Source organism: Lynx rufus, unplaced genomic scaffold (assembly GCF_022079265.1).
Source record: "Lynx rufus isolate CCGP_SWC_20201006 ecotype Redwood Valley unplaced genomic scaffold, mLynRuf1.p SCAF_7, whole genome shotgun sequence".
In the NCBI taxonomy this organism is placed as follows: Eukaryota; Metazoa; Chordata; class Mammalia; order Carnivora; family Felidae; genus Lynx; species Lynx rufus.
This window is the reverse complement of record NW_025814889.1, coordinates 106056825-106078157: the sequence shown is the minus strand read 5'-3', so window position 1 is coordinate 106078157 and position 21333 is coordinate 106056825.

Sequence of the window (21333 nt, the reverse complement as noted above, 5' to 3'; positions counted from 1 at the left end):
TTTTGTATTTTTTTTAACGCTTATTCATTTTAGACACAGAGAGAGACAGAGCATGAATGGGGGAAGGTCAGAGAGAGAGGGAGACACAGAACCCTAAACAGGCTCCAGGCTCTGAGCTGTCAGCACAAAGCCCGACGCGGGGCTCGAACCCACAGACTGCGAGATTGTGACCTGAGCCGAAGTCGGTCCCCCAACCAACTGAGCCACCCAGGCGTCCCTCAAAGAGTGGTTTTTAAACACTTGGTCTAAATGTTCATATCACGAGATCATTTGTTATATAAAAAGCTAGAGTGGCAGGCAGCAAATGTAAGGGGCCATTGAAGGGCTAGTAAACATAAAATCAGATCTGTACGGTTTCAAAAAATCTGTGGCTTATTGGAATATTCCTTCTGGATTTCTGTTTGTTTGTTTTTATCTTTTCTTTTGGATATGAAAGAGTGAAAACTAGCTCTCTAGAAACCATAAGCTTACAGGGATAGGACGACAAGGCAGGGTGAACACACTCTATGCGAAATTAGTCTATAAACTGGAGTAGTCACACATCTCAAGTGTAGGAGGGAATGGAATAATTTCCTTGAATTTTTGAAGTATTTTTTTTCTTTATTCCTTTATGTCCCTGCCATCCTGATAGTAAACAAAGCTCTAAGGTGATAAATTTATTATGATTCACAAACATATGCACACGCGCACACACACGCACTTCTTGTATGATTGAAGGATAGTTCGACCAGGATCTTTACTTTACCCCGCCACTGGCAGAGGAGTTCTCCAACATTTTGTGCATTACTGAACTGTACTACATTAAGCTTCTCTGGTCCCTACACATTAAACAGTGGTATCACTCACCTCTCTGTAGTGACAAGCAAACAACAATCCTACACATGTACAAACAACCCCTCTCCCCAAAGAGGTAGAGCAAATATCACACATAGCAACCAACCCGTTTACTCTCAGACACTGCCTTGAGGAAGACAGTGTGTTGGGAACTTCTTAAATGGTGTTAGCTGTTGAGATAATAGCCACTTGGCTGAGCACTTTAAGGACAAGCAGAAACAAGGATCTGTGGCACTCAAACAGGAAAAGAGAGAGAGAGAGAGAGATTTATGCTTTCCTTGAGCTCACCTCTTCACTAATCCTCTGATTTCTTCTGACTTGAGAAGACGAACTGGGAGTTAGAGAGTTGGATCATTCTTTTCCTCTTCTTCCTAGATCTATTACCTCTCTAATGATTGCCTGAAGTTACCTCCTCTTTGATTTTTTTTTATTACCAGGAGACAGTTCAGTCACACAAAAGTGCAAGGAAAATATAATGAATTCTCACATACCCACTACCCAGCTTTGAAAACGAAACATTACAGATAAAATGGAAGGCACTATGTCCTCTTCCTCAACACATGCCTCCTGGTAACCACTTGCTTCCCTTTGGTATTTGTTGTTCTCATGATTTATTTTCATTCTCATGTATTTTTAAAAACTTTTATTATGCCTGTGTGGATCTATAATCAATAGCCTCATAAAAATTGTATCACAATATATGTATCCTATTACAACTCCTTTTCCCACTCAACATTGTTTGAGAGAGAAATTTATTGATATATTTAGCTCCACTATTTTATTTTCAATTACACTGTATTGTATTTTATGGATATGCCACAATAGATATACTCATCCTCCTGATGATGAAATAAATTATCTCTACTTATTTCTACTTAGTCTCTACATAAGCAGACTGTACTAGTGGGCCTTATCTCTCTCTCTCCCTCTCCTTCCCTATTCCGCATATTTATATTGCATATTACAATGGCATTCTTGAGTATGTTTTTCCTGAGCACACACCAGGATATTTTGACGTTATATATGTAAAAATGGAAATGCTTGTTTGAAAAGTATATACATCTTTAGCTATGATAAATATTTCCAAATTGCTTGCCAATTGGTTTTTACCAATTTAGACACTTCCATAAATAGTGTAATAAGAATTTGTATCACTCTCTATCTACATAACCACTTCAGGCTTCTAAGTTTTTTTCCAACCTAATATGTGTGAAATGATAGGTCAATTTCCTTTCATTTACAATTCCTGATTTTTAAGAGGTTGAGTATTTTTTTTAAATATGTACGACCCTTTTGCATTTCTTCTTTGGTGAAGTTATTTGTGTCTTTAGCAGAGCCTATTAGGTGGCAGCCAATACCTGACTTCCCTGGCAACAGAGCTATTTGTAGACAGGCCTGTAGCTACCCAAAATAAAGATTTTATTTCCAAGTCTCAAGAGAAATTTAGTGTAGTCATGTGTCAGGTTCCTGGCCAAAGAGATGTAAGCATAAATGTAGTATGTAATACCACATAGCAAATGCCCACAAAGTAAGGGAATATACCCATCTCTTCTTTTCCCTTCCCAGGGACTTAAATATGGATATGATCCCTGGAGCAGTACTCACCAGTTTGGACATAGGAAGTCACGTGTGGAGGATGATAGAGCAACCCAGTAAAGGACCATGGACTCCCAAACTGAATTATTTACTGATGACCTTGACTGATTATTGTGTCACTCCTTTATGTGAGGGAAAAATAATAATAATTTCTGTTTACTATTTTGAGACGTTCTGGCACTTGTAGCCAAAAGTAATCCTAACTGATAAAATAACCGTTGTCTATTTTTCACGTTGTTCTCAGGTTGTTTTCTTATTTGTTTGTAACAGTTTTTTTATGTTTTGCACACAAAATTTTGTTGCCTATATGTGTATTACAAAAATCTTCTCTTTTGCCTTTTATTTTCATTTTACTTAGAGTATCTTTTTATACAACAATCATTTTAATCAGTTAAATTCATCAGTCCCTTCAAGGTTTGATCATATTAAGAAACCCTCCCCTTTCTATTATCATAAAGATTTACTCAATTACAAAAAAAGTCAGCTATCTTTTTTCCCTAATTCAGGCTTTTAATCTATCTAACTTTATCTTTGTTCTAGAATGAGAAATTGTTTTCTCATATAAACAAGCAATGGCTCCCACATCACTTCTTGAAATATCCTTTTTTTTTCTAACAAATTATTGCAATTTTTCCTGAGCTCAACAATAGAGCCAATGGCAGAAATTGTATGGCCAAGACTCATAGAAAGTTGTGGTTTTCATATAGCTGAGCATGTCATGATTTAACCTTTATAAACTTCCACTCTTATCTTTCTATTCTAGAATTCTACATGATAATGCTTAGGGATAATTATTAAGGATATTTATGCCTAAAATCAGACATATCTGGGTTTAAATATAAATTCTGAAATTAGTTAATTCATGTTAAACATATTACATAATTCCATAACCCTCAATGCCCTTGTCGAAAAGTTGAAGTAATAGCAATTTTATAGTATTTGTAATGAGGACTAAATGAGCTAATACATGCAAAACACTTAGTAAATACTTCACAGAATAAGTGCTTAATAATTGGTAGCTGCCATTGTTTTTATGCATCTGGAGAAAAGTATGCAGGGATCTTTTATTTTTCATGAACATGGTTTCAGAGCCTTCCATCTATGCTGGCACACACCCCATTCCCTGTCTTTTTCATTGACCATAACAATTCCTGCTCTAGTATACATTTGAGGTTTTACAAAAAAGACAGAGGATGAAAAATTATATGAAGAAAAATCAGAGGAGAAAGACCAGTAATAACAAATATTAGCAGTACTAATCACAAGACAGTAGAAGCTACCTTAGAAGAACTTTATAGGCATTGTTCCACCATTTGGTCTCTGTAAGCTAGTTGCCATTCTATCTAAAGTTAATACATTCCTCAAAACTACATAGAAAGAAAACAGAAGAGAGAGAGAGAGAGCTCTAAAACGTAGGTCTGACAACAAAATCCTTGTTCTGATCCCTTGTACAATAGTTTAAGACAGGATAGAGGACTGGGAGCCATTCCTACTCTCTCAATAATGAAAGAACTCTATTAAAGAAAAGTACACTCCAGTCTTTATATTCCCTAATGCCCATTTCAACCACTGGCTTTGATTCAACTGCACCATCAGTTCAGTTAGAACAGTAGTCAACTCCAACACTGGACCCTACCAATTACTTTTTATTTAATTTACCAGATTTGTAGCAGACAAAGCTCGAGTGAAAGTAGTTCAAAGGGTAGCAAACAGCATTGCGCTTTTGTATCTGGAATCTTCTCACTGTGCTGGAAACAAACAGCCTTACCTTAGTCACAAATGCACACATACGCAACACAAAATAAAATATAAACAGCTGTGTGATAAATGGCAAGTCACTTAACCTCCCCGAATGTCTGTTTTCTCATAAGCAAAATGAGGATTTGGCAGAATTGTCTCTAAAGCTAGGATTCTGGAATACAAGAATAAAACAAAACAAAACATTTTCCAATGTCCTTGAAGGGAAACCCTGCCAGAGGAGATGGTGAAAAGCTGAAATACTAAAAAGCAATGTGTTTGTCATGCTTTTGGTGAGGTGAAATGAAACACTTTGATGAGTAATAATTACATATTTCATTTAAAGGAGTAAAAATAGGGGCACCTGGCTGGCTCAGTTGGTAGAGCATATAACTCTTGATCTTGGGGTTTAAGTTCAAGCCCCATATGGGGTGTAGAAGTTACTTAAAAATAAAATCTTTTTTTAAAATGTATTAAAAATATGGGTTCTTGTATCTTATTTCCTATAGACACTCTCTAAGTAGAGCTTCTCATTTCCTCAGCTCTCTTGGAGCCTGTGGTACTATATGCAAACAGAGGGGAATACACAATAATGTGAACTCCAAAGCTCTCTTCTTTTATTTTGTTTCAGGTCAACATAGTCCTCCACTGGTTGACTTTGTCATTTCAGGAATGAAAAATATAACATCCATTTATATACTCCTTAGAAAGTTTTTATTTTCTCTATATACCGCAAATTACAACAATGAGATTTCCCACAGAAAAAAAAAAAAAAAAAGACCTTTCAGACCCCAGCAGTGGCTTCAGAGAATGAACACATGAGAAGATAGCTCTGTGCAGTGGTATCCTCTCCAAGGCCCGCAACATGATATATGGCAGGTCACCTTCTTCCTGGCATTTTAGAGTCCCTAGATGCCAATAAGGAGTTAATAATGCTTATCACTGATCCCCTTCAGACAAGGTTAGAAGGCTAACTAGAAAAGTTAATCTAGTGAGCTATCAAAAATATGCTCTGGAGATACAGAGCCTCATACTACTCTTAGAAATAAAATCACACAAAACTTAGCACATATTTCTGGCCACCCCATACTGTATCACATGTATGCCCCCTCCTAGTAGTGACATACAATGTCCATGCACAATTCTCATTGGACTCTCAAAGAGTTCATGCAGTACAGCTGGCTCAACTAAATCAGAAAAAAAAAAAAAAAGAGGAGTTTGATCATCTATTCTGATTTTTGTAGAGTTGTAAATTGCTGACCTGAACATCAAACCATATGGTATGAAAACTCACCACCTAAGCCGATTCCGGTTAGTGGTTTGAACAGAGTTCAATTAAACTGACATTCTGGCTCCTTGCATCTGTCCTTACCTCCTGAAGGAGACATACCTTCACCCCTGAACAGGTGAAGCCCACAGAAGGGAGGTCAGCCGACTGAAGGAACAGAGTACACTCTGTTATTAAAATTTACCTGGTGTATTAGTCAGGGATTTCCAGAGAAAGAGAACCAGGAGGATGTGTTTATATGTACATAGAGAGATTTATTTTAACGAATTTGTCTTACTTGATTGGTAAAGGCTTCAAGTACAAAATGTGCAAGGTGAGCCAGCAGGCTGGAGACCTGGTTGGGAGCCAGTGCTCTAGTTCAAGTCCTAAGGCTGTCAGTGGCAGAATTCCTTCTCACTCATGAGAGGTCAATCTTCTCTTCTATTAAGAGCATCATCTAGGGGAGCTTGGGTGGCTCAGTTGGTTAAGCGTCCAACTTCGACTCAGATCATGATCTCGTGGTTTGTGAGTTCAAGCCCTGCATAGTGCTCTCTACTGGCAGCTCAGAGCCTGGAGCCTGCTTCAGATACCCGTCCCCTGCTCATGCTCTGTCTCTCGATAATAAATAAACGTTAAAAAAAATGTTTTTAAAGACCATCATCTAAACAGACGAGGCCCACCCACATTATGGAAAGCAATCTGCTTTACTCAAAGTCCACTGATTTTGATGTTAATCTCATCTACAAAATACTTCACAAAACCATCCAGAATTGATATTTGGGCACTGTGGTTCAGCCAATCTGACAAATGAAATTAATCATCACACCTTGTAATTTTGTATTTACTCTTTTGTTTCATCTGTTACATTGAGGAAGCCAGGGGTGTAAGAGTGACTTTGCTGCCTTGGAGTGTTTAAGTACCCAGTTCTTGGTCCCCAACAAGTGCTCAATAAATGTTTATTACACTGAAATACACTGGGTCTTGACTTCATACATTTTAAGGCTACTGCACAGAAAAAACCTTAGGATTCTTCTTTGTGCAGTTACTTAGTGAAAGGTAACCATCGCTTATGGCCTGAATTGTGTCCCCAAAATTCACACGTCAAAACCTAACATAACTGTATTTGGAGACGGGGCCTTAGAGAGGAAATGAAGTTTCAATGAGTTCCTAAAGGTATAGTTCTAATCTAATCTAATGGCTGTCCTCATGAGAAGACAGATGGGAGACATCAATGATGCATGCACACAGAGAACAGGACACATAAGGACAAGTGAGAACGCAGCCCTCTGCAAACCAAAGATAAGAGCCTCTCAGGAGAAAACCTGCCAACACCTTGATCTTGAACTTGTAGCCTCCAGAACTGTGAGAAGATAAATTTTGGTTATTGAAGCCACCCAGAATCTGATATTTTGTTGTGGCAGCCCGAGCAGGCTAACACACCCTCTGATACACTGTGCCCTAGAAGTAGGGGCCTATACAAGTGCGGTGAACAAAGTACAGTTGGTTTCACCTGAATAGAGATGATATGATGTGTGAACTGAACACAAACTGCTGTGAGGTCCCTGTAAGGAAACTAAATGTTTAAAAGAGGTGGACGCACACGATTAACTTCCTTCCCCAAACCTGCAGATACCAGGTAAGCTTTCATTTTCTCAGAGAAATAAATGGCACTAACCCCTTCCAAAAATGCTTTTATTTTTTAAATGTAAACACCTCAGGAGAGTTCCATAAATATCAGTCATTCACTCTGCAGTCTAAATTTGTTTTATCTGCTTTCTCAAATAACTGAAATCTAATGAGAAAGAGGAAGAAAAAAAATCTGAATCAAAAGGTTAGTGGGGTGATTCAGAGGATAATTTCATGTAATCAGAATTCAGAAACAAACTAGGGATTCTAGCCACTTCTTCCAAAATTTACCAAGGTTGGCCTTAGTATCTTTTGCATCTTAGAGACAGGCCAGAGACAGGCCTTCAGAAAAACAAGTTGTTCTGACCCTTACATTTCTGCCTTTCAAAATAAAACCAATAAGAACCTCAATGCTACTGCAACTCCTTTAAGCATTGTTTTTTTTTCCTCATTATCCCTCTAGTGTATTGAACTTCTTGATGTCAGCCTCTTTGCTGTCCATAGTATTTTTTTAATGCTTATTTCCTTTGAGAGAGAGAGCATGCAAGTTGAGGAGTGGGAAAGAGAGAGAGAGGGAGGGAGGGAGGGAGGGAGGGAAGGAGAATCCCAAGCAGGCGTTGTGCTACCAGAGCAGAGCCCAATGCGGGGCTCGGTCCCACAAACCATGAGATCACAACCTGAGCCAAAATCAACAGACAGATGCTCAACTGACTGAAACACCCAAGTGTCCATGTCCACAGTATTTTCATCAAAAATTTCTCTTGCACCCCAGCCCTCCTTAGCCACCTAAATCCTGCCATCTTTGAAGATCCAAATGAACTATCAGAAATGTTGGAAAGACTTCCTTGATCAGTTCAACTGAAAATTCTCTTCCCTCTTTAAACTTTTGTCCTTTCCATTCATTTCACACCTAAAATATAAATATAACAGTCATTGCCTTTTCATATTTAGTCCTAATCCACCGATTAGATAATAACTTCTTTCACTCTTTCACATCAAGGAACATTTTGTACGTTTAACTGTAGACCACCTAAAGCATTGACTGAACCTGAAACACACACAGGTCTTCAAGATCTCTGCACTAATTGATCAGTGGGTGAGTGATTAAATAACACTCTATCTTTGCTCCCAAGAGGTTGTGTGTTCTCATAAATTTCATGCTCATAATGATGTTTGGTAGTGAATATATACTATATGGCATGTCTGGTGTATGAAGACACAAGGCACCAAAGAATTCTTAAAGGTTATGAAACTGCCTTTACTTCTTTTGGCTTTTGACTTTATACACAAATTTCTGCCCACCCCCCCCCCAACAGGGACCTGTGTGAAAGGTTAATATTCCCTGGGAACAATCCAATCATTTATTTATAAAATATTTGTTATATTCCTATTAGCGGTGTTAACTCTAAAAGATCATGGAGATATAATAGTGTGTGGGTTGGGGGAAGGGGACAGTGACAAGGATTCGCAGTACAAAACATCTGCCTTCATGGAACTCGCAGTCAAGGGAGATAACAGCCATTAATGAAAAATCGTGCACATGAGGACAATAGCCTTTACCACCACCCATTGCCTTTTCCTCAATCTACTTTTCCATTCACATAATAGCATCGTCATGGAAATTCTGCAGAGGGAGTTGTAGTGATCTATAAGAGCACAAAGGATGGGATTTGGTCAGCGTTGTAGGCAGCATCTAAAATGGCCCGTAGTGATGCCTACCTTTTGGTGTTCATGCCCTGATGTGTGAGCTGGATCTAAGGACTTGCATCTAATAAAGAGAAACATCAAAATTAAGTTTAAAAGACTGTGCCTTCTCTTTCTCTTGTGCTTTGTCTGGCTCATTTGCTTTCTTACTTCGGTGAAGCAAGCTGCCATGTTATGAGCAGCCCTGTGACAAGGAATGGAGGGCAGCCTCTGAGTAACAGCAACAGGTGCTCAGTGTGAAGGACTGAATCCCGCAGAAACCATGTGAGCTTTCTTAGAAGCAGATCCTAACCCTAGCTGAGCCTAGAGATGACTACAGGCTTGACCCACACCTAGATCACAGCCTTGTGGTATCCTGGGAGCAGGAGGACCCAGCTGGGTTGCACCTCGATTTCTAACCACAGTAACTTGGAGATAATAAATATTTACAATAAAAATACATGTATTTTACCATAGATATTAATATACAGATTTCAGCAGATATAAACTTTCACAGGAAAGTAGTGCGTTGTGGTAAAGACGTGGAGTAAAGAATTCAGGATTCTAGTTCTAGCTCAGACAGGAAACCGACATATGACCTTGGACGGACAAATAATTATTGCCCATACATAGTGTGATCTGACTTTGCTCTTTCATAAACTGAAGGGAAGAATTAGTTAACACCTAACATTCCTCCTTGAGATAAAAGTCCCCACTCATATGAAAATTTAAAAGTTGTGCTGATTCATACTCACAAAGCTGGTTGTGTATTCTGGTTCAGTATAATTTTCCTTTGATTTGGATTCTTTTGTCATGGGTGCTGGGCCAATTCTCTAACTCTATACACTCCAGGATAGCAGCTTTTGTGTGTCTTCTCATCTTCTTCTTTTTGCTTAGTTTTTATATTCACATTGAAATTTCAAACCAACAAATTTTGACAAAGAACCAGCATGCCTTGCCACAATTACTTTCAAAAATAGTTCTAAAGATCCACTAATGTACTCTCTAAATCTTACGAACGTGGTTTCTATATTCAAAGCATTCATTTTGTCTAGAAACAAAAATTTAGACCTTCAGTTGTATTGCCTCTTAATGAAACAGATAATAGAAACAAAGTGGGGGGATAGCATAATCTACTCACAACAGATGCTTAACATATTTTTACAATCTTGGTTGGTAGATCTTTTTGTGTTATTTTAGATAAATGAAAACACAACTGAATTATTTTACTAAAATGTCTTATACCAATGGTTTTGAAAGAAGAAAAAGGTTATCTTCTATAGCTGAAGGTAATAATTTAGTTTGATTCAAAAATAGCTTAAGAGAAAAATACCTAATCCTTCAGCACACACTCTGCTCCTTTCTATGTGAACGGTGCATATCTGTGTTTCTATTTTTTTTTCCACGCCAAGTACATCAGTTGCAGGATACATGGCACATAGTTTAACCCTAAGATGTGAACTTATTTGTGAATCTTAGTATATTGTTAGGCTCAGAAATTTTGTATACCCGATTCCCCATTCAGTGTCTGTATACTACAATAGAAGGAACTCTGTTAGAACTGGTTCAGCTCCTTAACTGAGTAGAATGGGGCAAACCAAATATTGGTGTTACTACTTCACCATGAAGAAATGAATGTGTCATCAAAATGCCTCCAAGTCTGGATATAAGCCCGGGTCTAATCAGAAGTATTTGCTCTAAAGCTTCCCTTCCCCTGTATACACACATCCTTCCCTCTTCAGAAGCACAAAGTTTCTGCAGAACTGGTAAAACAGTTCAATATCAAATGTTGTTTTACAAATTTTTACTGAATTGCAATATACAGAAAACCATAAGAAAGCACTTTGGTTCCCAGTTGGTCCCCTTATCAAATCGTCATTAAATTCAAGAAAGAAGGAATGTTGAGAATATTTTACAATATTATACTATACATGTTTTCCTCATGTTTTGTTTATTATATTAAATATAATGTCAATTTAATGATGGATGAAAATGGTAAAAGTGTAAAAGAACATGATTCTTTTACAAAGGAAGCACGTAAAAATATAACAGAACAATTTCGGAGAGAAGACATCTTTGGAATACTTTGTTAGCTTCATTAATTCTCACAAGAATAAGAATTTAAATGGTTTTACTATGCAATATGCTAAAAGTTATTTTTAAATCTGTTATAGAAATTTTAAGAGCATAAACACTCCATTAAATGGACTCAAACATGAAACACTTAGAGCAAACAATCTGGGGCTAATCCCTCCCCCAAGCCAAGTAAAAAGTTGAATGGAAGGGCCATACCATCATAACAAGATGGTTGATGCCAGAAACAGATGATATAGTCCATTTGTACATCCTCTCAACCATACATTCATTTATTCACTTACTCAGCCTTTTCTTTATTAAGTAGTGAACTCGGTAACAGGGTCTCAACAGTGAGTAAACCTCATATTTGGTCGTAATTAAACTCTAGTGAGAAATATAGTCAAGTAAACCACATCTGACACAGAAGTAATTATAGAGATATTGGAGATATTGGAGAATCTGATAATAATTACAGACTCCCTTTCAAGAAAATGCACATTCTAATTATTCCAAAACTTCGTATACAATTTCAGAGGTTTCCAGGACCCTCAAACATTCACCCACAGACCACTTAAATGTTACCACAGAGTAAGAACATCTGGTTTACAGAGACTAATTTGTATCTGTGGTGTCACTATAGGACAGTAGCACAAAAAGGTTTTCAGTGATATGTGAACATTTTCTGTAGGTATGGTATTCTGTGGATAAATGCCTTGCCATGGCCAGCTCCCTGTGGTGTTAGGGAAGTTTTAAAGGCTCATCATAGTTACCTTGAACTTCAGCAATGTTGACCCTGTGTGTTTATATAACCATCTGTTGACAAATAACTGGCTCAACAAGCAGAAAGATTATTTTTATTTACCTTGTTTCTAAACCAAGTCTTCTACTAGAAGGATTAATTATAAATTAGGAAGAAAAGACAGTCAAATAAAATTGGCTATTAAAAAGGATCTTCTTGTGGTAGAAATAAATATTTCAAAGGTATTTCTGGATTCATTCAAAGCTAAACTGAGACCTTTTTTGCAACTTAAATCTCTATGTTTAAGCATATTTAAAGTTGCCAGGGTAGAGGCTATTAATTTAAAAAAATATCCAAAGAACACTAAAATAACTTTTCAGTTATCAATTCAAACCTTCCATAAATTTAGTTAATAAAAAAGTATCTTTGCCTTTTTTCCCAAATTAATAAAAAGAATTCCAGTTGAAATGCATTTAGGTATACATTTAGCCACTCTTGAAAATTAAGCTAAAGTTTCAGTCTAAAACATTAAGGAATAACTGATTTAAGCAAACATTTCTTTTGGAAGGCAAATGATTAAATGAAGTAGATTTATTTTATAGAATGAGAAATTGTGACCCAGCTTCATAGAAAAGGAAACTAAATTTATAGGAAAAATGATACAGTCCCATACACAAAGTAACCCAACTCTATCAAGCTTGCTGCTTATACTAGCAAAACTTTTGTTTATATTTTATTCAAATTTGTTTCCATAGGCAAAGCCTTAAAGAAAAAAATAAATCAGGGTGCCTAGCTGGCTCCATTGGTTGAGTGTCTCTTGATTTTGGCTTGGGTCATAATTCCAGGGTCATGAGATTGAGCCCCATATCCACATGAATACAGATTGAGCCCCATACTCCACATGAAAATGGAGCCTGCTTGAGATTCTCTCTTTCTCTCAGTCTTTCCCTATTTCCCTCCCTCCCTCCATTCCTCTGCCTTTCTCCCCAGTTTGTGCACTCTCTCTCTCTCTCTCAAAATTAAAAAAAAAATCAAAACATTATTTCATTTTCACACTATTCATTCAACAATTTATCATTCATTTATCCACCCATCCAATTTAATAAGTATTTACTGAGTTACTTCCATACAGTGTTCAAGAAATGGTAAAGAGACCTGGCTAGAGCAGTGAACTAGGTAGTTGGTGCTAAGACTTGAGAGATATAGGCAAAAGCCTATCCAAAAGGCCTTGTTGTGTAGAGCAGAGTTCATATTTTCTTACAAATGCAAGGCTAACCTATTCAAATGGATTTTTTAACATGTATTTATTTATTTTGAGAGAGAGAGCATGCACGTATGTTCACACGTGCAAGGGGGAGGGGCAGAGAGAAAGGGAGAGAGAGAATCCCAAGCACAGGGCTGGCAGCACAGAGCCCAACGTGGGGCTCAATCCCACAAACTATGAGATCCTGACCTGAGCTGAAATCAAGAGTTGGACACTTAACTGACTGAGCCACTCAGGCACCCCTATTCAAGTCTTTTAAAGAAGGAAGTGATACAAAATGACGTATTTTAAATAAATGTACTCTTTTAAATTTGAACCTCCTCTGATTTAGTAAAGCTGCTTTACAAGCTCTACCTACCAAAACATACCTTGAAATTTCCTTTCTCTGGGCTCACAAATTATTTCCATTTGGAAATTCTGATTTTTAACAATGAATCATTTAGTAATATGGAAGTTTGAGGACTGAATATGCCTTGGCTTTAAAAATAATTTAGGGGGGGGCCTGGGTGGCGCAGTCGGTTAAGCGTCCGACTTCAGCCAGGTCACGATCTCGCGGTCCGTGAGTTCGAGCCCGGCGTCGGGCTCTGGGCTGATGGCTCGGAGCCTGGAGCCTGTTTCCGATTCTGTGTCTCCCTGTCTCTCTGCCCTTCCCCCGTTCATGCTCTGTCTCTCTCTGTCCCAAAAATAAATAAACGTTGAAAAAAAAATTTTTAAATAATTTAGGAAATATTGATTTAGAGGTACACTGATATCAGAAGATTTTAAGAACAATCCAGACGGTTAGTTGCCATGACTAGGTGGCTGTGAAAATTCATTTTCCGTGGCTGACTTTAAGGGCCTGTTGAATTGTGGCTATCTCCTAGACTGGCTATAAAGTCATGCACCTTTATTATCTATATACTGTCTTCCTCCCACTTCTTCTCTAAGGGTCATGGTATTATCTTTCTTTGCCCTGCTGTTCCTTCTTATCTCTTATTACTGAAATCAGCAAATGTTTCATGTAACCAAATTTATCAAGGAATTTCTTTGCACTAAACACTATGAAGGATATTGCAAGAGGTACAAAGAAAAGGAGAGTCGCAGGAAAGAAACAGGGAAAGGAAAAAAATTACAAAATATAGTTTGGGCAAAGGAGTAAACAAGAAGAAATTAAATTAAGTAAAAACAATATTTACTGAGTAGCTACCACTGCCAGTAACTTTATAAGGCAGACGTGCATTTGATGAATACCAAGTATGTGTTACAGCTATTAGCAGCTAACATTACCATACGATTACTAAGCAGCAAGCAGTGTGTATAGTAACTCACATAATCTTTCTAACAACTCTGTAAGTCAAAGAGATGGGAAGTATCATTATCCCATATTATAAAGGAGAAAGCAGGGAACTGACTCCAGAGGTTGAACACTTCACCTAGACTCTACTCAAACTTCTACAAGAATAAAATTAACTTGCAGAACATGTTAAACAAAAACATGAATGTTACATTTTTTAGTAGATTCTGATGTGAGGTCAAGGGCCATGAATTTTTACAAACTCATAAACCACCATCACTACCACCACCATTGCCCATCACTAAACCATCACGCTAACCAAAATTCAATGATTCAGATTCTGATATTAATGACTCTTCAAACACATTTGAAAAACCCTGTGCTGTGATACTCTGTATCCTCCACCACTGTGTTAATTAAATTTCATATGCACATACTCATTTGGAGATACATAAACATGCATATTCTAATTCTATAGTTCTAACTTGGGCCCTAAGAGCCAACATTTCTAACAAACTTAGAGGTGATACCAATGTGACCAGTTCAAGAATCTTATTTTCAGTAGCCAGGACCTAGTACAGTACCAGAAAATTTAGGATTAAAATAGGAACTCTAACTCTTTCCCATAAAAAAACTTATAGTCTCCATCAACATAATGAAAAGGCAACCTACTTTATGGAAGAAAATATTTGCATGTCATATATCTGAAAATAGGTTAATATTTAAAATATATGAAGTATTCATGCAACTCAATAGTGAAAAAAAATCTGATTTAAAAATGAGCAGAGGACCTTTTTCCAAAGACATTTTTCCAAAGACATACAGATAGCCCACAGAAACATGAAAAGATGCTCAATATTACTAATCATCAAAGAAATGCAAATCAAAACTACAATGAGGTATCACTTCACACTTGTCAAATGGCTATTATCAAAAAGACAAGTAATACCAAGTGTTATGCACTCTTGGTAGAAATGTAAATTTGTGCAGCTACTATGGAAAGCATTATGGTGGTTCCTCAAACAATCAAAAATAGAATACATGATCTAGTAATTCCACTTCTGGGTATTTATCTGAAGAAAAAGAAAACATTAACTCAAAAAGATATATACACTGAGATGTTCTAGGCAGTATTATTTACAATAGCCGAAATATGGAAACAATTTAAGTGTCCACCGATGGATGAATGAATAAAGATAATACAATGTATATATACAATGGAATATTATTCAGCCATAAAAAAGAATGAAATCTTGCCACTTGCATACCATGGATGGTTCTTGAGGGCATTATACTAAGTGAAATAAGTCAGACAAAGAAAGGCAAAAACTTTATGATCTCACTTTTATATGGAATAACGTTTAAAAAAAAAAAAAAAAACCTAAGCTCATGGATTAAAAAAAAAAAAAAACAAACAGATTGGTGGTTGCCAGGGAAGGGGCAGGGCTGGGTGAAATCGCTAAAGGAGGTCAAAAGTTAGACACTTCCAGTTATAAAATAAATAAGTTGTGGGATGTAACGTACAACAAGATGACTATAGTTAAATACAGTGTAATGCATATTTGAAACTTGCTGGAAGATTAAATCTTAAAAGTTATCATCACAGGAAAAAGAGTGGAAACTATGTAGGGTGACGGATGTTCACTAGACTTACTGTGGTGATCATTTTGCAATATATACAAAACAAATCATTATGTTATATACCTGAAACTAACATAATGTCATATGTCAATTATACCTCAATTAAAAAAAAATTAGGGGCGCCTGGGTGGCGCAGTCGGTTAAGCGTCCGACTTCAGCCAGGTCACGATCTCACGGTCCGTGAGTTCGAGCCCCGCGTCAGGCTCTGGGCTGATGGCTCAGTGCCTGGAGCCTGTTTCCGATTCTGTGTCTCCCTCTCTCTCTGCCCCTCCCCCGTTCATGCTGTGTCTCTCTCTGTCCCAAAAATAAATAAACGTTGAAAAAAAAAATTTAAAAAATAAATAAATAAAAAAAAATTATTGTCTAGAGAAGCAGGTGGAGATATAGCCATATGCTTTGGAAAAATGAGGCATACGAAGGCGGAAGTGAGAGAAAGTTTACTAGAAATAGATACTTCAGCTGAGATTTGAAGGAAACAATATTCAGTTGCATGCTCTTCAAGAATTTACTGCTAATATAAGACATGAGGCAAATATAGAAACTTCTAAAACAAGTAATTTAAGGTAAGTATTTCTATAATACAAATACTTTAGACCTTCAAGGAAAGGGAGATTATTTTTCATTCTCCCTATAAATATCCAATACATTTTTCAATGGTTTTATATCTGTTTACCAAGATGTCTTCCCCAGTGGACAGAATCCCTGAGGAGCAGAAAGCATCATATTCATAGTATCATTAATATCCATCCCTTTGACTCATATATAACACACATTTTATAAACGTATGTTGAATGATCACTGATCACTCCAAACTTTAAGGAGGAGGTAGGTTTGTAGTCTACGCAAATATTCCAAATATAAAGGTGCCTAAGGGACAATATTCCAAAATGGAGAAATAGTGTGAGAGGCCATTACCAATATCTCTCATTTTGAGCACTTGTCAATGTCACAGAATGAGACCAAACTCTTTGCGTTAAGGCACAATAACACAAATGTGTATCAAAGACAACAGCCCCAAACTTTGATGAAAGACCCTAAAAGATCATGCCTGTTGTTTATTTGTAGATGTTGTCACAGACAATAGTATTGTTACTCAGACTGTTCAGAAGTCAATCATTTTCTATTCAAGGCTTCAAATAAAAGTATAAGCCTTGGACTGACATTTTGTTGCAGTCTTTTGAGAGACATAAAGAAGACCCAGCTAGGCATGATCAGGTTTCTGCCCCTTATAAAGTATGACATAATAGTATGTCATATTAAATATGACATAATAAATATGTATTGTTTTAAGCCACTAGGTTTCAGACTAATTTGTTGCACAGCAATAGACAGCTCATACAAATGGTTAATGTATGTAAAGCACATTTTCTTTCTCCTGAATCTCTCTCCATTTAATCTAATGTGACTGAGTTTCTATTACTTAAAAACAAAAGAGCCATAGCTGAGAAACAGAGAAAGGAGTTATTTCTGCCTAAGCACACAAAAAGTTTTTCACAAAGAAGAGGATACTTGTATTGGAATTTATAAACGGGTAGAATTTTACAAGGCCATGAAAACACAAGCACTGCAAACAGAAAAAAGAAAATGATCAAAAGCATACAAGTAGTAAGCTGTTCAACATTTTATTCTTTAAATTATTATCCAGGAGATGATATATGACCCACAGTGGCAAGAATGAGGGAGAAGCATCAGGAGAATACACTGAAAGTTTCAGTTTAGAAATAGGATTTGAACAGCTTTGAGACAGGCTAAGGAAATTAAATATGTTTTTTAATGACAATGAGAAACTGGGCTAACGATTTTGTAATACAAATGGAAAAAAAGAGGAGAGATCGGGAAAAGACATTTCTAAAGTAAAATAAGGAGGGCTTGCTGTTGATTTAATGTATTGAGTTAGTAATGGGCTTGGAAGAATCAATGGTGACTAGCAGTCTCCTGTATGTCTGTGTTTTAAAAGTAAGCTGGGACACTCTGAGTTGGAAGTACCCCTCTATGTGACAATATCCAGGATGCAGAGAGAGATATGTTTTTGCCATGCTAACATGTCAGAGATTAAGTGAAGATAATAAAGTGAGTGAAATTTCAAAGCCAAAAGAGATGAAGAATGATATGGAAACTTGACAGTCACCAACAACTAAAAATGTTTCAAAATAGTGTGTTAAGGATGCTGAGAATAAACTCCTATGAGAAACAGGAGTAGCAGTTACCTGGGGGAGGTCACCAGCATAAGTTATGTATGTGTCAAAAGTATAAATGTTGAGAAAAAAATCATTAGACATTGTAACCAGGGCAGTATTCTTGACCACTGAGAGCAATTTCAAAATAAGGTAAATTCAGACCTCTGTACTGTGACAAATGTCTAAGAGACAGGGGTAGGCAGCAGTGAAAGTGAATTTAATCTTTTTTATAAGGTTCATGATAGATAAAATGAAAGGGAACCTGTAAACAAATAAATGTAGGGGAAGGGGATCTTTTTTCTTCTTTTAAATGTAGTTTATGTAATTTTTCTTTTAAATTTAGTTTGAAGAGAAGGAATCAATCCAGAGAAATGGAAGATGTTATAGAAAGAGAGAGTCAGTAATGGGACAAAGCCACAAATGAGATGGGAATGGATGAAAAGATCATTTTCTGACAGGGGAGTAATAGAAGTAATAATTGGTAAAGGCAGTTTTGTTTGGTGGAGACTGGGAGAAAATCTGAGCAAGACCATTTTATTCCAAAAGATCAAAAGTCATCTTTTGACAGTGAAGGTCTAAGGATGGATTGAAGAACTTAAGAAAAATTATAATGGCTCCTGTAAGAAACAGGAAAAGGAACTGCATAGGGATAAAGTAGCCAAGCAAAAGTGTTTTTAAAATGGATTTTACCAGATTGCTTTGTCAGGGTTAGAAGGCTTTGCAGACGTATGGTTTGAAATGAGATAGATCCAAAAGAGCAGATAATTCTGAAACACGAAAACATCAAAGAATCTTAAGAGCCATGTTTTCTTAGGTCCCAAACACCCTCAATTGCAAAGACCCTCATTAATTAAATGACAGCTTTAGGAATAAAAGAAATTATAATTGTGTCTGGTGAAATTACTTTATAATCAGATTCATCTAGGTTATAGAAATATGAAAATATATTTGAGGAAATGCATCGTCTCTTTAAGAAGACAGGTCTTCTCTTTGAGTCTCTTTATATTCTCGGCATATCCTAATGCTGAGTAGTATCTTCCTAAATTGGTTTTGATACATAAGTTCTTTCTGATCCAGAAGTTTTCATTCCAATGAGACAATGTCCTGGTGGTAACTAACAATAAATAGAATGGAAAAGAGATGTCATTTCTCCTATTTTAGAGTGGCAAACAAATGTTTCTAAGGAAGGTTCAGTTTGAACTCTAGTCACTTGAGATTTGTGATCATGTACTTATGACATTAAAAGAAAGTTGATGTTTTTCACAACCCACAGGGAAAAGCTTGACTAAGCAATACTCTAAATGTAATTGCAAGGAAAGCATTTTACCTGAGTGGGCACAAACTATTTCAAAGTACATTAAGTGCAATAATGAATATGAAAACATTTATGCTCTAATTACAAATCCATGACATGTATTCTTAAGACTATTCATAAGGGGTCACTGTTGGGTAATAACTTTGATATCCTAAACTGAGACAGTAAAACAAAGACTTAAAAGTAATAAAACCATTTCCTTACAGTTTTCTGTGATTGAGTCTGCATTTTATTTCAGAGGCTCTTCCCCTGGACTACTGTGTATTAATAAGAAGGTGAGTTCTGGGGCACCTAGATGGCTCAGTCAGTTGAGCATCCAACTCTTGATTTCAGTTCAGGTCATGATCCCAGTGGGGACAGAGCCCCACATCAGGCTCTTTGCTGAGTGTGGAGCCTGCTTAAGATTCTTGTTTTCTCCCTCTGCTCCTCTCCCCAGCTTGTGCACTCTCTCTCTCTCTCTCTAAAAAATAAAATAAAATAGGAAAATAAAATAAAATAAAATAAAATAAAATAAAATAAAATAAAATAAAATAAAAGGTAAGTTCTTCCTGGACAGCTCAATGCTCTGAAAGATTTCTCCACATACATACATACACACACACACACACACACACACACACACACACACACACACACTCCACTGGCCCCAGCCCCTATCCCATCTCTCTATCCTAGTGTCCAACCCAAAGACTTTCATATCTGCCAATAATTCTAGTATAGTCTTGTGACCTATACCTAAATCCTGCCTCTCAGTCTTGCCTCATTTGTACTATCTGCCTCAATTTTCTTTTTCAGATTTGTCCCCTCAAAAATATTTTTTTTAGATCTCACTGGATGTCATAATCTGGGGTCCTTAGTCCTGTGGATCTGTCCTACCTACAAAGGAGCTCAGACCAGGCCTCTAGGGCTCACTTAGACTGTGAGCTCCATGAGAATACACACAGTGGTTGATGTGTGTGAAAAACTCAATTAATAAACAACTAATTAACAAATAAATCCTCTATGGGCCCAGCAACCAGGGTATCTGCTTGTCCAGGAAGGAAACTCAGACAAGTTCCCCCTTTGTTGAATTTGTTCCCCTGGTACAAATTCAACATTGATTTCTATATCTACAAAACCACACTGCAATTAGATTAGCATGATTTCTGGCCTGCTTAGCTTCCTGCAACTCCAAAACAGATTTAAGGTTTTTGATACCTCATGGTGATTAACAAAATAGCTGAATGCCACTTCCAAGGGACAAGGGCATCATAATCCCTTAAAGACTAGAGCAGTCGGTTAGTCCTTCTGCTTGCCTGACCTGAAAGGTAACTTTGTGGAATATAAACCCTGTCTGCTTTTAGATGTTCATGTCCTGAATCTCCAATTTAAGATCCAATTGAACCCTTTGAAGCTTCTCCAACACAAGTTTCCTGGAATTTTTCAAACAATTCAGTTTAATTTAAGGCAGAATTCTACTGTCTTCAGTGAACTTTTAAAGAGAGAGAGAGAGAAGGAGGTCATATAATTTTAGTGCTCAGACACTGATGCGTGCTGTATTTCAAAGAAAACATCTCTTCTGATGAGCCTGACTAGAAACACCATGATAGTAATCTGTACCTGGAAATGTGGTTAGTGAAATGGAGTTCAACTCAATTTCTTCCCCAAAGAATGTCATCTCCATCTGGAGCCTAGAAATGCAAGCTCTTCATGGAGAGTGTCTTTTTAAAGGGCACAACAATCAGGGTAAATGTCATCTTCATTAATCATCCTCTCATATAATAGACTCAACTGTAAAAATTGTATTAAGTCTAATTTCCTGAGGAGATGAGGGGAACTGTGGAGTTTAAGTAACAATCAGACCTAAATGTTAACTAAAGCAGAGCCCTTTCCTCCTGCACTTCAGACCATGATAGCTTCTGCCATTCTCTTATTTCTCCAGTCTCCCCTCCCTCCACCACACCAAATGGAAGAACGAAAGCAAGGAGAAAACCGGTAACGGCCCTTAAATGAAAAAGCCATTTTTGAGAGAAAAGAGCAGTGTAAATATCCTCTATTTTATCAAACAGGATTTACTTTTCAGTCTACAGAAGTACTATAAAGATCAATGTAAAAATAATCTATGA